This window comes from Dasypus novemcinctus, chromosome 16 (genome assembly GCF_030445035.2).
Source record: "Dasypus novemcinctus isolate mDasNov1 chromosome 16, mDasNov1.1.hap2, whole genome shotgun sequence".
In the NCBI taxonomy this organism is placed as follows: Eukaryota; Metazoa; Chordata; class Mammalia; order Cingulata; family Dasypodidae; genus Dasypus; species Dasypus novemcinctus.
The window spans coordinates 47,328,283-47,336,870 of record NC_080688.1 but is presented as its reverse complement, the minus strand read 5'-3'; the positions used below and the strand labels follow the sequence as shown (position 1 = coordinate 47,336,870).

Here is an 8,588-nt window from a genome sequence, read left to right as displayed (position 1 = left end):
TGTTGCAAATATAAGTTAGAAAAAGACTACAAACCTTTGAATGGCATATTATAATGACTTGAATTAAACTGATTATCAAGTAATACACATACCACGTATGCAACAGATTGAGAAATTAAATGCTCTGCTATATACTTCTAAGTATTTTTTTGAACATGAGAAATTTTAGAATGTTTCTATTAATCAGTCATCTCTGTACACATATTCTTTTTTATTTTAATATAAAATATGGGGGCGCGGATGTAGCTCAAGTGGTGAGTGCCTGCTTCCCATGCACAAGGCCCTGGGTTCAGTCCCTGGTACCTCCTTTAAAAAAAAGCAACACCAAAAAGCAAAGACAGTTCTCTTTTCTTCAGATGTTTATCAGTGTGAAGTAAAACATTTCTCAATAGAAATGATTTATTACAATGTTATATGAGAAAGTCTTCTTCCTCAAATTGTCCAGAATGTACTAAAAGCGGTCCAGGTCGTGAGAATGATCAACCTCAACGGTTTCCTCTGCATCCACTTTGTTTCTCCATGTCCCTCTTGCGATTCATCAAGAGAGGCAGGGCCTTGTTTGTGTCACTTGCAAAAGTTTCTCATGATGGATCATCATCATCTTGAAAATTTAAGCTTTTAATAGCTTGTTTCATCTTTTTCTCCATCACTTGTGTTCTCTTTCTAGCAGCTTTTTTATTTTCCTATTCCTTTTGATTTTCAATGTAGAAAATGTCCTTGATTTGTTCCTTACTGATTCTGGGAGTGTTTTTCAGGAGATTCAGAAAAACTCCATCTAGTGCTCTTCTTCTACTACCACTCATTATATAAAAGGCCACTGCTTTGTTCAACTTCAGCAGTTTCAATCAGAAGCTCATTTGCCTTTTTGTTCGCAATTATCCTTACTAAGTGGCTATCCGATCTTTCTTCAGTTCCTGTAACCTGAAAGAAATTTCATCAGCCATTTCTTCTTGAGAACTTCCTCTTTGTGCTCATACCGCCCTTTATAGTTCATTTCTAGTTTGTCCCCTAGTCTGTCTTTGACAGGTCGTTTCCATTTAAGATGACTTTGCTCATTTTCCTTTTCCTTTGATCCCATATTTTTGCCACCATGCACATATTCATCTAGTTCTTTGTCGAATTCTTTTGAATGTTCTTGAGATTCCCTCTTAAACTTCTTAGCAAGCAAATAATTGTAGGCCTCAGATTGTCTGCTTTTGTCAACAGTGACATCCATTTCCCAAATTCCCAGTTCAGTGGCTACTGCATCTTGATTCCATTCCTGCAACATAGCACCCACACATTGTTAATCTTCTTTCCTCTAGTAACACGTGTTTTCTGGATGCTCTGGCCACACTGAAAAGGCTGGTTTGGGAGGAGGGTTAAAAGATTTCTGTTGCTTGCCTTTTCAAAGAGAGCTATCATCGTCTGAATGGGAACAATTCTCTTCACTTGAATCCATACTTTTAACAGTCGGATAATGTGGCACGGAGTCCCCGTACTCTGGAAAGTCCGCACTGCCATGTCCCCACCTAGTACTTTCTTAAGCTGTTTCCCACATTTTTGGATAAATCTGCCCTCTGGACAATCTAGAGGTTCCGGAATGGAGGAGCAGGCACCTGCAGCAGCCTGTCCAGGAGCTCCCCGTTATGTAAGAGTCTCAGTCAGAGAGCTGCCTGTTTCCGGGGCTCCGGCGTCTTGCACCATCTCTCATTACTAATCTCTTAAAGATGAGGAAAGAAAGGCTTAGAGGGATTAAATAACTTTCCCATAGCTGCAAATCTAATGAGTTAGTGCTCGGATTCAAATTTGTGTCTTTTTAACTCCTAGTTCCAACTTGTGTTTTAAATAAATAAACCTGTATCTATCTTATATCATTATACATATATATATATTTATTCCACCCTCCCCCACCGCGTGGCTTTTTGCTTGCTGTCTGCTCTGTGTCCATTCACTGTGCGTTCTTCTTCGTTTTTGCTTGTCTCCCTTTTTTTGTTGCATCACCTTGCTGAATTGGCTCTCTGTGGTGCTTGCGGGCTGGTGGCTCTCCACAGCGTGTGGGCAAGCCTGCACAAGGAGGCCCTGGGATGCAAATCCAGGGCCTCCCATATGGTAGACGGCAACCCAACTGATTTAGCCACAGCTGCTTCCCCATTATACATATATTTTTGCCTGCACATAATAAACATAGAAAAAGTACCAGAAGGAAATAAACCCAAATATAAGCAGTGGTACTGTTTGGGTGGTGGAATTATGATACTCATTCTTTATAACAGCAAATTTATAATGTATTATGTATTTTGTATATGCATTTTGTACATTATTGTATGTATTCAAGTCTTATAATGTATTGACACCCATATTATGTATCCAGCACTATGCTAGGAACTAGGGGTAAAATATAAAACGACTTAGTCTTGATCTACAGCAGACTTCCATCTAGTGGGCAAGAGGACATATATGTTGGAGATTTGTATATGTTGCTTATGGGAGGGAGCACAGAGGAGAAGCACTTAACCCCTCATGGAGGTTCAAGAAAGTCTTCCAAGAACGGAAGGTTCATGAGCTGAGTCTAGAGAGATAATCAAGACTTGGTGAGGTATAGACATCTGAGGGACTCTCTAGACAGAGTACAGCATAGAGCATTAAGCAGTGTTCTGCATTCAAGACCAGAAAAGGTTTATCTTTTTTAGGATTTAGGATGTGAGGTCAAAAGTGAAAGTAGATGAGGCTGGAGAAGCGGGTAGAGGTCAGGTCATGGCGGACATGGAATGCCTCACCGGAGAAGTTAGACTTAATTCTATCAGAGATGGATAGCTATTGACAAAGGGCTCTAGCAGGAAAGAGATGGGGCCAGAACTGCATTTTGGATCTATGATACTATTAATAGTTGCATTGCAGAAGGAAGCTAAACTGGAGATGGGGAGAATAATTAGTGATTGAAACAATGCAGGTGAGAGATGTTCAGGGCCTGATCAAAGGCAGGAGATTTTAATAACATTTAGGTAGTTAAATTGGATGGACTTGAGAATAGCATAGGATGCTTATTGGTTCAGTTAGCTTGACCAAGTGGGTGAGAGTGAAGACTGGTGAAGGAACAGATTTGGGGGATGATGATGAGTTCACTGTGAGCCATACTGAATTTGATGCACCTAGAAAAGACCTATATGGAAAGATCCAGGAAGCCTTGAGCTCAATGGGGAGTTCAGAGTTAGAGACATTGATTCAGTGTTACTGCAAAAACCAGGAGACTGGAAGGAAGTAGCCCTAAATTTATAGAAGCAAGATAGTGACTAGGACAGAACCTTGATAAACAACAGCATTTAAGAGTCAGCTAGAGGGAAGTGGATGTGGCTCAGGTGATTGAGCTCCCACCTACCATGTGGGAGGTCCTGGGTTCAGTTTCTGGTACCTCCTAGGGAAGATGAGCAAGACAGCAAGTTGATGCAGTGAGCTGACCCAAGAAGATGATGCAACAAAAGACACAAGGATGAAAACATAATGAGTGATACAACAAAGCGGGGAGCAGAGGTGGCTCAAGCCTACCTCCCACACAGGAGGTCCCGGGTTGGGTTCCTGGGTTGAGTTCCTGGTACCTCCTAAAAAAGTAAGATGAGCATATATGACAAACAGACACAGCAAATGCAAACAATGAGGGGATGGGGAGAAATAAATAAATAAATCTTAAAAAAAAAAAAAAAAGAAGAGTCAGAGAGAGAAGTACTGGAATACGTTCTGGAAAGTCAAAGGGTGTCTTTAACTTAACTATAGGACCTAAATCAATCTCTCTGCTCCAGGTTACTTTATATTGTTCAGAGGTGATTTTAAGAATACCTTCAATGAACAAAATAGTTTCCATTTCTCTACTTTCAAAATTAGTAATAAGATATATCTTTAATAGTTTGCAAAAAATTTAACCTTAATTAAAACAGGATTAAATAAACAGTGTTTGGTGGCATTTTAGAGGAAACTTTTAAAAGCTCTCAAAGTTCTAAATATTTACATTGACAAAAAGTTTTTATTGCAAGGCAATAAATTATTTGAACAAATTTTCACATTACCTCAGATAACCCTATCAATACTGTTAAACTTTTTGTATTTTTTGAAATCACCCGTAATAAGTATATCAATTTTCTAGTTAGCAAAAATCAATAAATTAGTTTTTTAAAAAAGAAATGATATGGAAGCAAGTATGAAAAATACAATTACTGTGTGATGGTAGAAATATAGGTATTTGTTATATTGTTAAATTATAATATATATGTTTGAATTTTTAAGAATTAATTAATTTAAAAGTCCTTTATGTTCATTCTGAGTTTGCCAGGATTTAGAATTTGTCATGACTACTATGTAGCTCATTTATATGTCAAAAGCTATGCTTGTAAATATAAATGAATGATTATTCCACTATTTTATTTTCCAGCTTTGTATTTTTTATCAAAACTGAAATATTGATCAAAATATATTTTGATCAATATTTTATCAGTGACTGATAACCTAGGCAATGCAGTTTTAACATGTTTGATTTCATTTCTAAGAGATTTCAGTAGAGTTGTGGCTCACTCAAGTTCTGATTCTTCCCACTGTAACAGTCAGATGACATTGCAAGAACCACTGTTGCAGCTGAAAGGAAGGCATGTAACCAGAGAAACACCATCCTCTGGGCAGCCATTTAAGTCCTTTCCTTCTAGACTAAGGAAGTGGAAGGCTGCAGATGAGAGAGATTCATGAGGTACTTCACAGGCTCTTCCAAAAGTAGCCTCTAAAGGCAGAGAAATCATAAACCCACAAGCAATTCTAAGCAGAATTCTTTGTTATCTGTACAGCAAGATGCAGTATAGATAACAATATTCTGCATCCATTCTTTATTTTTTAAATTTATTTTAAAAAGATATTTAAATTACATGAAATGTTACATAAAAATATATAGGGGATTCCTATATGCATCCCTTCTTTAAATGTGTAATGTGATGTGTTTTTTATTTCATTTTGAATATTTTACATGTTTTTATGATATATGGTAAAAAATTCCAAAATTGCAAAAGGAAACTCCCATTCTCCTTCTCCTCTTCCCCAAAACAACCAATGTAACCAGTTTCTTGTATAAACTTCCAGAGATAGTGTATATGTATGTATGCGAATAGGTCTGTACATGTATGTATGTATGTGTATAGCTTTCCCTATCTCTTACCCCATTGTATACAAATGGTAGCATACATAAACCCTATTCTGTATCTTGGTTTTTTCACTGTATCTTGGGTAAAATTTCATATAGGATTGTTGAGAACATTCTTGTTTGTGGCTACAAATTATTCTAGCTATGACTACACCATAAGTTTCAAACTGATATTCCAATGAAGGGCATTTCTGAGTACTATAGAACCTTATATATGCATAATTTCACATAGAAATAGAATTGCTGAGTCAAAGGGTATATGCCTTTGTAATCTTGATATGTATTTCCCATTTATTCCATAGAAGCTGTATTGATTTATTCCCTGACTCAGAAAATTTGAGAGGGGCATGCTGAGGGCAGTATTAGAGGATATTTTATAAAAGCACTTGAAAGAGATGCTGGTTTGTCTCCTTAGACCACATGATACTATTATACTAGTCATAGCAATAGTTCTACTTTCATAATCTCTTCAGTGTTCTAGGGGTTGTACTTAATTCAGATGGGAAAGGTGAGGAAAGGATATTGAACTTGATTTTGAAGGATCCAAGTAAACAAGGTAGGAAAGGGCATTTTAGCTATACAAAGGAGTATAAAAAACAAGAATGTGAGATTAGGGTATAGAGTGAGATTAGAGTTAAGTGGGGACAAGATTGTGATGAACTATAATAATCGTAGCTTATTTGGTCTGTATTGAGTAGATGATAAGAGCCACTGAAGGATTTAAGCATAGGAGTAACAGGCTAAAATTCATGTTTATAAAGATCATGCTGATTATAATGTAGAAGGCAGGTTGGAGAGAACTGTTGCCATGAGTCTACCATGTTGGAAATGTGCTTCTCTTGGTGGACTATTATCCTTAGACCCTGTCTCCATTTATTGTGTGACATCCTGGATTTTGGAGGCTAAGCTAAATAGTTAATGATGGCAGGTGTCTACTGGCAGTTAACATTAAATGCTTAATAAGCATTATCTATTGTTACATTTTCTTATATTAATTTGTATCAAGGCTAACTCTTGGGGAGGGGAGAGGGGGGAATCCTTTAAACCAGTATTTCAAACTCCCATTTGCAAAGCTTGTGCAAAGAAATTATTTTAATGGATTGCTGCAAGCTTTTAAAAAGTGAGATAGAATATAATGTTGTAAGTAAATAGCAATAAAATCATATTTATATTTGTTTTGTTACATTTTTACATTTTTATATGGAGTAAGGATAAAATATTTGTTTATTTGTGAGTGTCTGTGTGTGTGCATGTGTACTGGATCACCATGTAAAATGCATTCTTACTCTAGCTCACAATAATTAACAACAACAAAAAAACCACTTCTTCAAAAGAACCAACAGAACTAAAACCCTGAGAACTGTCAAGTCACCTTTTGGGGAGCAAGACTCCCAAATGTTGCAATGGGTTCTACCCGAGGAAGAACAAATTTAATAACAGATACACTTCTACCATGAGACCCTTCTTGGCATTCACATGGTCCATTAGCAGAACATAAGGAGGTGATCTTTTGCCTACTTGACTGTCTGCCCTTCTAGGCTTGCCTGAACTCCCAAGACCTAATAGAGGCCCAAATGATATCATTAAACAAAACAAAATACAACAAAAGTAAACAAAAGAAAAATCTTCCTATTTTGCATGTCCTTCATTCTAGCCAACTTTTTCTTCTTTTTCTCTGGGGCCCTGGAAAGGGAGTGTATTAGTTTCTGGCTGCTAAAACAAATACCATACAATGGGTTGGCTTAACAGTGGGAATTTATTGGCTCACAGTTTCAGAGGTTAGAAGGCTTGCTTCCTTGCAGGAGTTGGCATCTTCTGCCTGGCCGGCAATCTTTGGGGCTCCTTGGCTTTTCCATCACAGGGTATTGCACATGACAACATCTTCTCTTTTCTCTTCTGGGTCCTGCTGACTTCCAGCTCCTGGTAGCTCCACGTGGCTTCTTCTTCCCTGCCCAATTTCCTTTGGTTGTAAGGATTGTGTCCATCTTGGATTAAGGTCCACCCTTATTCAGTCTGGGCACACCTTACCTAATAACATCTTCAAAGGTCCTATTTACAAATGGATTCACATCCAAGGACCAAGGGTTGGGATCTGAACATGCCTCTTGTGGGGGACATGATTCAGTTCCCAACAGGGAGTCAGAAAGAACAGCATTTCTACCTAAGGGGGACATCAAACCATGATGTATAAGTATTAATAGGTAAGAAGTGGAAGCTGTGAAAGAGGCACCTGGAGCCTGACTATGGAATTTCAGGAGTTCAGTACAACCTGATTCCTCACCAGGATCATTCCAGGGTAAAATATCCTTGTTTTGTTGGAATTTCTTGTATTCTATTCCTTTTTGATTTGTGTCTGATGTTGGCATGCTTGGATATATTTCAGTATTTTGGAGACCATGGATTTAAAATATAGTTCCTCTTAAAAATGCTAGATGACTTAAGATGTTAAGAAGCAACACAGTTTTACTAAATCAAATGTGTCATTTTTACTGTAAAGGTTAAAGCCCTGAAGTGAATTAGCCTTGAGTTCCTCAAGTGGTCCAGGATATGGTTCTCTAGAAAATGGTTCTGCAATCTGAAATGCAATGGAGGGGGCTGAGTAGAAAACCTCCAATCTCCCTTGTTACTATGATGACTCTTTTTGCTAATGCCTCAGTCACTTGTTTTCCCTTTCTTTTTCTTTTTTTACCTCATCAAATACAGACAGAAAAATGATTAGGTGACAGAGTATCAAGAAAAAAAAATAACAAAAACTTAAGAATTTAAGTAAGTAAGTCTAAGAGCTAATATAGAAATAAATGAGATTTAGAAATAGATTTTCAAATCTGAAAGCCAAGTAGCTAAAAGATCAAATGTGAACTTGAAAGGTAAGTTTTAAGATGCAAGCACAGCCTATTAGATTATAAAAAGTAAGGCAACCAAGGTTAAGAATTAACGGGGGTGGGAAGCGGACTTGGCTCAGTGGATAGGGCGTCGTCTACCATATGGGAGGTCCACGGTTCTACCCCAGGCCTCCTTGACCCGTGTGCAGCTGGCCCATGCGCAGTGCTGATGCACGCAGAGAGTGCGGTGCCACGCACAAGGAGTGCGCCCTATAAGGAGAGCCTCCCATTGCGAAAAAAAGTTCAGCCTGCCCAGGAATGGTGCTGCACACATGGAGAACTGACACAACAAGATGACGCAACAAAAAGAAACACAGATTTCCGTGCCGCTGACACCAGCAGAAGCAAAGAAGACCACGCAGCAAATGGACACAGAGAGCAGACAACAGGGGGGTTGGGAGGGGGAAGGGGAGAGAAATAAATAAAAAATAAATCTTTAAAAAAAAAAAAAGAGTTAACGGGGGAGGGAAACAGACTTGGCCCAGTGGTTAGGATGTCCGTCTACCACATGGGAGGTCCGCAGTTCAAACCCTGGGCCTCCTTGATCCGTG

The 8,588-nt window shown here is 38.3% G+C and overlaps 1 pseudogene; it reads right to left on the bottom strand.

Annotated features, from left to right (window-relative positions):
• Positions 1-451: 451 nt before the first annotated feature.
• LOC101427598 (phosphorylated adapter RNA export protein-like) lies at positions 452-7,521 on the bottom strand (annotated as a pseudogene).
• Positions 7,522-8,588: the final 1,067 nt, after the last annotated feature.